General features: G+C 43.6%; 1 protein-coding gene across 12 annotated transcripts in view; it reads right to left on the reverse strand.

Annotated features, from left to right (window-relative positions):
- The window catches only part of EPB41L2 (erythrocyte membrane protein band 4.1 like 2), a 125,442-nt gene extending 114,773 nt beyond the window's left edge, over window positions 1-10,669 (reverse strand). For all 12 annotated transcript variants that reach the window (XM_054819631.1, XM_054819629.1, XM_054819627.1 and 9 more), the window contains exons 1-2: window positions 10,573-10,669; window positions 6,499-6,580 (exon numbers count right to left, since the gene is read on the reverse strand). The gene's annotated coding sequence lies outside the window, so the exon portion shown is untranslated. The remainder of the gene's footprint in view (window positions 1-6,498; window positions 6,581-10,572) is intronic.
- Between the last annotated feature and the right edge of the window lie 1,543 nt (window positions 10,670-12,212).

The following is a 12,212-nucleotide window of genomic DNA, read 5'->3' on the forward strand; positions in this document are numbered from 1 at the left end:
GGATGAAGATAGTTTTAGTTTGTTTGGTTGTTTTTTTAAGCAAAGAATAAAATTACATTGAAGAGGATCTCTGAGAATACAAACTTTATCTTCCTTTAATTTGAGTTGCTACCATAACTACGTGATCAGTTTACCAAGACACACCTATGGATATACTGCCTGAGAACCTGACTAAAGCTTTGTTTCAGGTAAGAAAGAGAAAAAAAACCCCACCCCACCAAAAAACCCAAAAGAATCAGCCAGAGGAAAACTGCATTCTTCCAAAACAAATGCCTATGCTCCGACCTTCTTGACATCCCCAAAGGTCCGAAAATATTCACAGAATATAAATTCACTTGTTGTGTCTTGTGCAGTTAACTGCTTATATACTGATCCTTCTAGCCAGCATCCTATACTGTTGTTAGTCTTGGGAACAATACAACATAAAAACTCTCTTAGAATCTGAAAACTAACACTTGCAAAAAAATCTCTTTAATATAACTACTTAAATGCAGTCTTATAATATGTAACCAGAAAAAGTCAAAGAAAAACTGACTTGTTTTTAAAATGAGTAAAACAAGAACACCCTTGTGAGCTTTTCAACAGAAATGATCCATGGATTTTTAGAGAGTATCCTTAGCAAGCAAGCAAAGATCATTCAGCAGTAAAAGAAAGAAGCAGGTTAATTTTAACTTCAATAAGCTTAACATCTAAACTGCAACATACTAGCTTTTTTTGCCTTTTTTTTAAAAAAAAAAAAAAAAGAAGAAACTTCACCAGGCAAATTAACTTTCCCACATCATGCAACAGTTTACAGATACAAGATGTTTCAAGCCAGAAGATTAGGGCTCCTGACAGTGACTAAACAGTTCATCCAACAAAAACTGCTTTCATCTGGTCCCATTCCAAAGCTTTAACACTGCTATCTATGGCGTATGTCTCGCTCTTTATCTAAGGCATATGACATACTCTAAAACAGCACCAACAGCTGGGAATTTTATGGTAAGCCAACCATCTTCATGGTAGGTGTTGCCTTGGAATGCAAGTTAAGAGAATGAAAAGAAAAAAAATTAAATATCAGGGAAAACTGACCAAAAGATCTGAAAACTGCAAAGGAGCTGCATTTTTATAAAAGCAAAAAATGGCTGAAGTGAATCTGCTCCCAACATATCAGAAGCATGTTCTACGTTTTTCACATTGGCTTTTAGAAATCCATTTGCAGGCAGTAAGTGAAACACTTTTCGTTCTTAGCCCAGTACTTCAAGTCTCACGATTCCTCAAGATAAAGAGTAAAATCACTTAGACTTTCGAACAAGTCAGCACAGTAAAATATACTTCAGCTAATGTATGTGTATTTTTATAAAGCTTCCTTATGCTAATGGAGACAAAAAGTAATACAGCTTCCAGCATCATCCTTTCATATCAGACCTAAAATTGCACAAACTTTTCCTCTACAAGGATCTGTCTCACATTTACTACCTGGTCTCTAGTTAAGACTGCAGATATTCTGTCAGGATTATTGAGCTTGTAACGGTCTAAGGATTAAAGTAAAATGTAGAATTATGTATTTTTCACTAAATTTGCTAAGATAAGTGTGTATGGGGGGCAGTGGTAAAAAGGTTTCTGTCTTCAGCCCCTTCAGGTCTTCAAAAAGAAGGAATACCCAGTTAAATTTGTTATATATGGTTTATTAAAACTTGATTATTTGACTATAACATGCTGGCACGCTCCCCAAGTCAGAACGCTGTCATTCACTACTATGTTCTGTAAGAAGATTTCATTTTGTGTTTGGATGAGGTTTTTAAACACAGATCTCTCTGGCACTGTAAGTCATTTTACAGTGCATTTTTATGGGGAAGGCACCTTTTCTCCAAGCATTTACTCACCTGCGACACAGGATTGAAGTATTTCCAGGTTCACTTTATATATAGTTTAATTTCTGTTACAGTACAAGACCAATAATACTGGTAATAGTGTAAACTTTCCCCCGCCCCCCAATACCCCAAGTATTCAGTCTCTACTAAGTCATTATTCTATTCTGCAGTTATCCTATGGAATTTAAACAGCATCCTTACTTTCTGAAGGACTAAATTCAACTGTGACAAAAAAAAAAAAAGGTAATGTTTTAATATGCAATGTGCTTCACCTTTTCTACTGAATGGAATTAAGACATAAAGGCTGAGATTATGGACTTCAGTCCAGAAATGCATCTTACCCTTCTGAATGAAAGTATCTCAATGTATTTGGAAAAAGTTACAATGGTCTCATGTTATAAGCAAATATCATACTCAAGAGGAGGGGGGAGGAAAAATAAATAAATCTGTAAGTGCACAGATCTCATTAAACATTAATTGCTTTCTATAAGACACGTTCTGAAGCATGCTAAGTGTAGAGAAAGCATATTGTGAAGTGAGCCCAAATATCAAAACAGTTTAAGTTAATTAACATGAGATAATTAGAGGTCGAAATCAGGTTAAATACTAAAATCATTTGTAATTGGGGTTTGCAAAGAAGGAGTAGTAGCATTGATATGTAGCAATCCCAGACTTGATCCGAGCAGCTGCCTTTGACCATTATGTAGCTAACCTCTTGTCAAAGATTACTGCAATACAAAAGTGTTGACTACAGAGGGGACAAAGCAGCCTTAAGACCAAATACGGACTTAAGTATGAAGTTTATGTTATGACATTCTTTGAGTTTTGGTTGTGGGTTCCCCCTCCCCTTTTCCTCCAGACACTGGATTTGCTTCAGATGCATTGTCCAATACTGCAATATCCTACCAGGAAAAGTACCCAAAAAGCCATACAAGAAAAAGGATCGTCCTCTAAGGGAAGATCAAGAACACACAGGCTTACTATTTTGCCAGATTTTTTTAAATTGATTGATGATGGTACAACAGCAGTTACAGTATTATTTAAGGCCAGCATTTAAGTATAACTTCAGAAGGAGGAAGCCAAACAGCGGATAAAACAGCTCCTTTCAACTGAGGAAACAGCAAACAGTTCATTCACAGTGTCTACAAAGTACAAAACACTGTATTTGGAAATTGAACAAGAATTCAGATTCAAAATTTAAATGTTCAGAATGAAAGGAGTTTGCAGGACATACACAGTATATTCCTAAAATATTTTGTTAATGAATCTTTGCTTTTGTGAGTAACTGGAAGCAATAAACATGTTTTAACAAATGTGAAACCCAAATGTGTATTTTTATCATCAGATTTTAATTTTGGTTTGATTTTCAGAAGTAGGATACATGCTGAGTCAATCAGAATTTAAAGGTCTGCCTATTACCAATTCAAAAGCTTGCAATAAGATTATATATTTAAAATCCCATACACAGGATAACTGAGTATTTCAAATTAGAAAAAGCTGTTCTAATTTTCCATTGTGGTAAGACATCACATCATGCATTTTAAATACACACTGAAGAATGTTATTAAAAATACAAAAACTATGTTCTTAAAACGTTGTAGTCAAATTCTTATCCAGGCCACTAAAAAAGAATACCACAGTTATAGTCTATACTTCTCAAGCCACAGTAATGGGATAGCAGTAATTTACAGTAAAATCTGGTGTTACATTTAGCTGTACAACACTACTAATTACAGAGTCATTTCAACAATAAATATTTGGTTAAACTCTGCTTTGTCATCAGTGCAAGCAATTTAAGATGAAACTGATCTTTCAGAGAGTCCACACTTCTTTTTTAGAGTCTATTTTTATTTTCTGGTAACTGAACATCTTTTCCTACAGAACATTTCTCCAGAACTACTGCTTTGCAAACAGAAAACCGCATAGACAATGTTAGAAGCAAAAGGAAAGATTCAAACCTGGAGCACCAAGGCAATCTATAGTTCCCTTTAAACTGTCCTTAGTTAACCCTATTTTACTATTTAATGCCAAAGTCTTCTAACATCAACCTTACAGAACACAGAGGCTGCATCACTTAGTAACAGCAAGGTCAATTAAAAGGCCATATAACACTCTTTGGGTGTCTTCAAGACATAGACAAATATGAGCACCATGGTAGATAAAATATCAAGTAAAACACTCAGTTAACCCCCTAGATACTAACAAAGAAGCCTTGAGTTTTAAAGAGAGGATCCTCCTGCAATGCTCCTTCACAACATGGTCTCTGAAAAGCCAGGCTACTATTAATAGAAGCACTACATAGATGAGTGGTAGTAGTACCTTATCTCCATTAGAAAAAAAATGCCAACCAAACAAAAAACCCCAACCAACAAAACACTACTACTTGCTTCTGAGAATATTCAGAGCCAGCCAGTCAGTTTTTATATCAGAGGCCAACTTAACAGAAGTCAGGCCTTCAAAGCATATCATACTTGAGTTCAGTGATGAAACATCATGCCATCAAAGAAGTTGTGATGTGCAGAGCAACAAATAGGCATCCGAAATTCTCCTTTATGAAACCTCATAAACATTACTTATAATTGAGTCCTCTATTCTTGTAAGAATGAGAAAAGATCCAGCCTCAGCTTTCCTCCAGAACTAGGAAAAAACCCAGGGTACAGGAGTGTGGAAGGCAAGAAGGTAAAGAGAATTATTTGAGAGGGAAAATAGGATTTGAGTTTTGTTTTGGTGGAGTTTGAAGTTTTTCATATCAAGTCCATAGATTTCTTCTGATTGTTTCTATTTTCAAGGTAGTATGTCAGATGTAAGGAACTACATAAAGAATATAAACTGGAAAAAACAAGCCACGAGCTGTGAAGGGAAATTAGAGAGTGCTATTCAGCATTACTGTCAGCAATGCCTATACAATTTGCTGGGCAGGTAACAGCACTTGCAGGCTTGCTGTAACACAGGGTTTGCATAGTGCCACTAAAACATCAGACACTACTGCAACTGAAACAAACTTTTTTTCCCCCTCAAGTCTGTCAAAACAAACAGGCATGTATTCTTGCTGAGCTGTCTTACTTGCATTACATTCAAGTCTATAATGCCATACCATACACAGAACATACGTTGCTCATTTCACTAGCCAACAGAAAGGATATTTTTTGATTACGTAGTAGTAATTAATAAATATTCTGTTGATATGACCTTCACTTAGTCTGTAAATCTTTACAAAGCACTCACAGACAAGGTGAAGTGTATGGAGGAAATAAGTCACTCGTAAAATTACCTTCACTGAATATTTTATATCTGTGTTGGGTTTGCATGGCAAGGTTTTGGTAGCGGGAAGGGCTACGGGGTGGCTTCTGCGAGAAGCTGCTAGAAGCTCCCACTGTGTCTGACAGAGCCAATGCCAGCCGGCTCCAAGACGGACCCGCCACTGACCAAGGCCAAGCCAATCAGTGTCTCTGTGATAACATATTTAAGAAGGGAAAAAAACCCAGTTAGAGAGAGCTTTTGCAGCCGGAGAGAGGAGTGAGAAGATGTAAGAAACTCTGCAGACACCAAGGTCAGTGCAGAAGGAGGGGGAGGAGGTGCTCCAGGCGCCGGAGCAAAGATCCCCCTGCAGCCCCTGGTGAAGGCCATGGTGAAGCAGGCTGTCCCCCTGCAGCCCATGGAGGAAGGATGAGGGGGTGTAGAGATTCCACCTGCAGCCCATGGAGGACCCCACGCCAGAGCAGGTGGAGGCACCTGAAGGAGGCTGTGGCCTGTGGGAAGCCCACGCTGGAGCAAGCTCCTGGCAGGACCTGTGGCCCCGTGGAGAGAGGAGCCCACGCCAGAGCAGGTTTGCTGGCAGGACTTGTGACCCCGTGGGGGACCCACGCTGGAGCAGTTTGCTCCTGAAGGTCTGCACCCCATGGAAGAGACCCACGCTGGAGCAGTTTGTGAAGGACTGTAGCCCGTGGGAGAGACTCACGTTGGAGAAGTTCATGAAGGACTGTCTCCTGTGAGAGGGACCCCATGCTGGAGCAGGGGAACGATGAGAGGAGTCCTCCCCCGAGGATGAAGAAGCAGCAGAAACACCGTGAGATGAACTGACCGTAACCCCCATTCCCCGTCCCCCTGTGCCGCTGAGGGGGGAGGAGGTTGAAGCTGGGAGTGAAGTTGAGCCCGGGGAAGATGGGAGGGGTGGGGGGAGGTGTTTTAAAATTTGATTTTATTTCTCATTCCTCTACTCTGTTTTGCTTAGTAATAAATCAGATTAATTTCCTCTCTCAGTTCAGTCTGTTTTGCTCATGATGATAATTAGTGAGTGATCTCTCCCTGTCCTTATCTCGACCCACAAGCTTTTCGTTGTACTTTTTCTCCCCTGTCTAGTGAAGGAGGGGAATGACAGAGCGGCTCTGGTGGGCACCTGGCCCCCAGCCAGGGTCAACCCACCACAATATCACAATTTTTTTAATTAAGACTTTAAGATTTGCTAAAAGTCAAAATAACTACTGTATCATTAATATGTTATTTCCTGTATAATATTACAGAACTGACAACTTAAATCATATAAATTTATCACATCAACAGAAAAAAATATTTGAGAAATTGGAACAGAACACAGAACTTCAGTGAATTTTCTGATATTAAAAAAATTAAATAAATTACAAGTTACCTTTAACTCCAAAACAAGTCTTGAAGATTAGTAGAATGCAACCAACTATGACAACTGGGTAACAGCACAGTATCCTCTTTACCTACAAGAGAGTTAAATTCGGAGTCAAATTACACCAGAAATTTTCCCACTGAGTGAATGAGAAAACCAGGTAAGTGACATTGAACTGTGCTTAAATCAGACATATATTTTTTAAATATGAACACTGTTCTAAATAGGAAGGGAAAAATGCACAATCATTTAACTTGCACTTTGATTTTCTCTCTTTCAAAAAACACAAACAGAAGTGTGGCAGTTTATTTTACAGTCTAATGCTCTTAACTTTAAGAAGAGTCTTTTCTTTTAATTTAGAAGGTCAGAAAAAACCCTTACGATGCAGTTTGACTTCTTGTATAATCCAGGCTATAACACAATCACACGGTCCCACATCCCCTTTTCTTGCTCCCATCCCCTTTCTTGTGTCCAGCCATTGTGTGAGTATGCAATGAACAGTTTTTCAACACCGTTTTTCTTAGGATAATTTTGCCTGCAATGAGGAAGAAAGCCCACCTTCCCTCTTCTTACTCCTCCTGACTTAAGACCAGTTCGAGAATGAAACTACCATTCGAATTAGTAAGTCTTTCTCAGGAAAGCATTTAACCTTGCTTTAAAAATATCTAATGGAAAACAGACTATACACCACAACCTTTGTTAAAATCATTTTTACCCTATTGAAATTTACACATGGTAAACCAAAATGTAGAAAACTCATCCTCTTTCAATAATTGGAGTAATGCTGTATATTACAGACATAACTATTAAAAATGTAAACCATTTAGATACTTTTCCTGCCACTGAATCCTTTCATAACCACTATTACCTGCTCTCGTCCACATTACAGCTACACCTATCACTGTTTTATTTTGTTCCCTCTCTTTTAATCCTTAAATAGATCCATCTTTTGTACTGAAACATCATTCCCAGTTCTTGTAACTTTTAAAATTCTTTCAGGTTATTACTATCAACTTTAGAAAGTATACTGCCAAAAGCGAACACAGAATTCAAAAAGGAATCCCACAAGCATCAACTACAGAAAGATTGTATTACCTTGTCATATATTATATATGTTGTTTATATATCTAGTTTCTTTTTTTTTTGAACAATGACTGAAAAAGAACTTATGTTCAAATTATTATTATTATTCACAACCCACAATAGCTCCTTTAAATGTCTGTACTTCACAGAACACTTTCCCATTCTCCATCTACAACCCACATTCCTCATCCTTAAATGTGTGACTCAGGAGTTGGCCACATGAAAAATACATATTTTGTCTATATCCACACTCACGAAATTATTCCGATCATACAGTAAGTAATACAATCATTCTTCAGGTTACCCTCTCTAAATGAGAGCTATTCAGTCCACAGTGCTGTCACTGGAACCCCATTAACAGACATCAACAAGTCAAAATGGCTTCAAAGAGCTGCCTTCAGTTGCTCCTACTTTTCAAGTTATATCAAGAAGTGATAATAAATTTAAAAGTTTCTTATGAATTGACTGCAATTGCTGAAGACTTTCCAAATTTGAAGTGGAACAAAAGGTATATTTCCAAAGGAATGAAGCCTGGAAGTCTATTCTACATGGCCCTGGCTGTTAAGAAGTTTGAACTCTCCCTCTTCTCCACTTTCAACAAGTGTGCACACAGAATATGTACATTTTTGAAAGTCTAATCTAGACCATTCTAAGTAACATTGTTACAATGCAAGCTCATCTGCTAGGGGTACAAACTGTTGATATAAACTTTGAGATCCATAACCTCTGAAAACACGGAAAGGAAGGTCATATTTAAGCCCAAAGGGAATCAAACTCAGCAGAACACTGCAGTTTAAGCAAGAAAAAGCAGCTCAACTTCCCACCATAGAGGTTAACACCAGATAGAAAACAACATAGCAAGCAGAAATGGATACTTGTTGGAAGGGAGGAGAGTAGCAGCTGAAGCAGAATACTTCAGCTGAATACCTTTTCAGGGCCATTCCTGTGCAACCCAGGATGTCACGAAACTGGTTTTGAACTGGGTCTGTTCTATAATCAGTTGGCTCTGTAGCTTAGGGACTGAATTTATCTGCTGTTTGAAACTTAAAAATATCATGCCAAAGGATGCAGCTTTATTTTTTAGATAGTTCCTATTAAAGTACTACTTTGTCATTTCAAACTCTCCAGGTTTGGAAATATGCAAGTTTATGAGAATTTGCTGAAGGCTAAGTTTTGTAGAACTACATGCTTGTTGCATTTCACTAACACTCTGGAAGCACCCATGCTAGCAGACAGGAAAATGAGGTAGTAAAGCTAAGCAAAGCACTACATGTCAATGAAAAAGCTATAAATTACATGTTTTTAATTAAAAATGGGTCTTAGACAGCTTTACAAGAAGAAAAAACATCCTAATTGAACTGTTTGCTAGTTGTTACTGGTATCAAAGCACCTTAACCTAAGTTTACTCCCTAGCTGGCTATTACTTGTTCCCTGGCAGTGATTTATTTCAGAAGCTGTTTCTGGAAATCATAATCATTAAGATGACAAACCCTCAAACCAACTCCCTTTATGTCAATCAGCAATCATTCATACAGTAACCCCCTTTAAGTCCATTCTAGCCATACACATGCATGCACAGTACTATTAACATCAAAAGGGATTAACTTCAACTCAGTGGGATCTTCACCTGCGGAAAAATGCTACACTAAAAATGTTACCACAGCATTAATAGCTCTTTTGAAAGTATTCAGACTTCACAGTACTGTAATCAAAGCCTTACAAAAGAACAATAATAGGAAAAGAACTTTGGACCTAAATTTATAAATAACATCTCGATTTTTTTTTTTTTTAAAGACCTCACTGCATAATATTCACACAGAGGCCAGGTCATCACATCTTGAAAGGCAGACTTTTTTTTTTTAAAATAGCAGATAAAGAACACACCATAGGATTCTGCACTGATTTTTATTCTAATCCTGAAGAGAAAGGAAATTAGGAATGTACAGTCTTCCTCAATTTCATCCCCTACCTAACTACTGACAAACAGTTTCAGTGCAGGGTCCTATTCAGCTCATTTTTCTGCAGTTGCTCACTCACAGCTGCAAGAAAAAAACAGCCCAAGATGCAAACAGATGAAGTTATCAGACTGAGAAATGGTGCTCTGGGAGGAAAACACAATTAAAAATCTCCTCTCCTCGCGCAGTATTCATAGGACGGATGCGGGACAGTAACCCGACAGAAATCGGGGCAGATTTTCGGGGAAAAATACCCCTTTTTTCCTCGCAGTCCCTGACCATGAAGCGGGAGACCCAAAAGCGCAGCAGATGCGGGGACCGCCGCGACGGCGGGAGCAGGTCCAGGCCCGCCCGGGGCGCCTTGACGTGCCCGCCGGCGGGCGGGCTCGCGGGGCGGCGGACGGCCGGAGGCTGCGGGCAGTGCCCACGGCGGCAGCCCCGCGAGGGAGATTTGAAACTGAGCTGTGAGGAGCGGCTCCACACGGCTGGCCTCGCCGGGACCAGCGCCCGAACCCCCGCGGAAAGCGGGGAGAAGTCGACCCCCTCAAAGACTCCTGTCCGCTCAAGAGGGAAAAGGCCCCACCGCGCGGAAGGGGCTGCGGCGGGTCCGCCGCCGGCGGGGAAGGGATCTCGCCCGCCGGGGCCGGCGCTCCGGACACGCTTCCTCGGAGCCGCTTCCTCGGAGCCGCTGCCGCCCCCTGCCGTCCCCGCTCCTCCCACGGCCGGCCCCAGCTCTGACAGCCCCCGACCTCCCTCCCGCCCAGCAGCCGCCCGGGGCCGGGAGGGAGGGGGCAGCTCTGCCCATAGGATGATCACCCGGCCCGGCCCCGCCCGCGGCCTCCGCATCCCACTGCGGACGAAGCGGAGTAAAACGCCGACGGGTCCGGGGCAAAGCGGCCACTCGGTGCATAGCCTCCCCCCCCCAGCGCTGCCGTTGCCCGGCGCCCTCCTCCCCGCCATCCGCCGTTCCCCTTCGCCGGCGGAAGGCCTCGCCCCGGGCCACACTCCCCCAGGGAACTCGCTCCCTCCCGCTCCCCGCCGGTACCTGCCGCCCAAACGGCCGCTCGCGCTCACACACGAAATTGAAGTTCCCAAACCGCAGCCGTCAGCCCAGCCCGGGAGAAACCCCCGCCGGCCCCGCCCCCCGGCCAATCCGCGCCCCGCCCGCCCCCGCGCCCCGCCCCTGTCTCCTCCTCAGCCGGGCCTCCCCGGCGCCGGCCCGCCGGCTGCCCGCTCCGCCCCCGCTCTCGCCGCCGAGCCCCGCCCTGTCGTCATTGGCTAGAGCGGCTGTCAATCGTCAGAGTGGGCGCTTCACCCCGCCCCGCTGCCTTGCTGGGCCACCGCCAACGGCCACTGCCCGTCAGGGGCACGGAGGGTTCGGTCTGGGCGGCAAGTGGGGCCAAGTGGTGGGGTGCGCTTAGGGAGCGCTGCTGCTGCGCGGACGCCCGCCCGCACCGGAGGGACGGCTGCCCGAGAGCGCCGCTGGCGAGCCAGGGCCCCAGGCGAGTGGCGCGGTGTGCCGCAGGAGCCGCCTCGCCCCTCCCCGGCTCGCCGGGCACGGCGCCGGCCGTGCGGGCGGTGTGGTGCCTCTGTCCCCTTAGCGCCTGTCGCAGCGGTTTCTCCATGCAGACTCGAAATCCACTGATGTTACGCGGAATGAGCTCCTGCCGGGCTGCGAAGGAGGCCAGCGGCACCGCGGGCCGTGCGGGCGGGCAGCGCAGCCGTAGCTGGAGGAAGGCTGTTACCCCTCTCAGCCCAGAGCTCCGCAAATCCCGCGTCAACGCTGCCCCCCAGCTGGGCCCCCCGCGGGGGAAGCACACGGACACACGGACGAGCTCACTGGGGGTGGCCGGGCTGGCTGAGGGATGGGGTCGGCTCAGCCTGGGGAAGAGATCGCGATGCGGGGCTAACAGCACCCGTGGGGAGGTGGTCGAGGAGAGGCAGCCAGGCTCTGCACGGTGGGAGGCTGAGAGGCAACTGGTGTGAGGTGAAATGAGAGGTTCAGGCTGGGCGTAAGGAAAAGTTTTTTTCATACTGAGGACGGTCGGGCAATGGAGTGGGTTCCTGGGGGGTTCTCCACTCCTGAGTGGACACAGCCCTGAGCAACCTGGTCTGACGAGGCAGGTGGCCCTGCTGTGAGTAGGAAGTTGGACCGGAGACCTCCTTACAACCTGATTTTTCTAATGATCTTGATGGGTATTTGTTGTCCTCCTCCTTGTCCAAGATCTTTCAGATGCCTTTGTGGATGCCGACTGCTGAAAGGCCTGGATATGAAAAGCCTGGTGGAGCGTAAAGGCAGCTGCTGCGCTGCACAGGCTGCAGGCCCCAGGAGTGCTGTGGGTAGTCTGCCGTGGGCACCTTCCCCACCTGAGGGCAACTCTCTTACCCTAGCCCTTTGGGCTCTCCTTTAAGCCATGTATTAGCCTTTTCATTCTCTTCGTAACTTTTCTTCCAGCATATGAAAGGTGTGTCAAATCTTGGACCAAGAGGCAATGCTCTGGCCTGCAATTTATGTGTATTTGTGCCAGAAGGAAAGAAAACCCTACAAAAATTAACTAAACAACTCTCTGGTTAAGAAAGCAAGGCCTCTTTTAGCTTCGATTCTTTTCTCATTAAGAAAATTATTTACATTACATATGCTCATACTGAACTTGAAAAATCAAGCACACAGTATATGTTGCATGT

This window comes from Grus americana, chromosome 3, assembly GCF_028858705.1.
Source record: "Grus americana isolate bGruAme1 chromosome 3, bGruAme1.mat, whole genome shotgun sequence".
NCBI lineage: Eukaryota > Metazoa > Chordata > Aves > Gruiformes > Gruidae > Grus > Grus americana.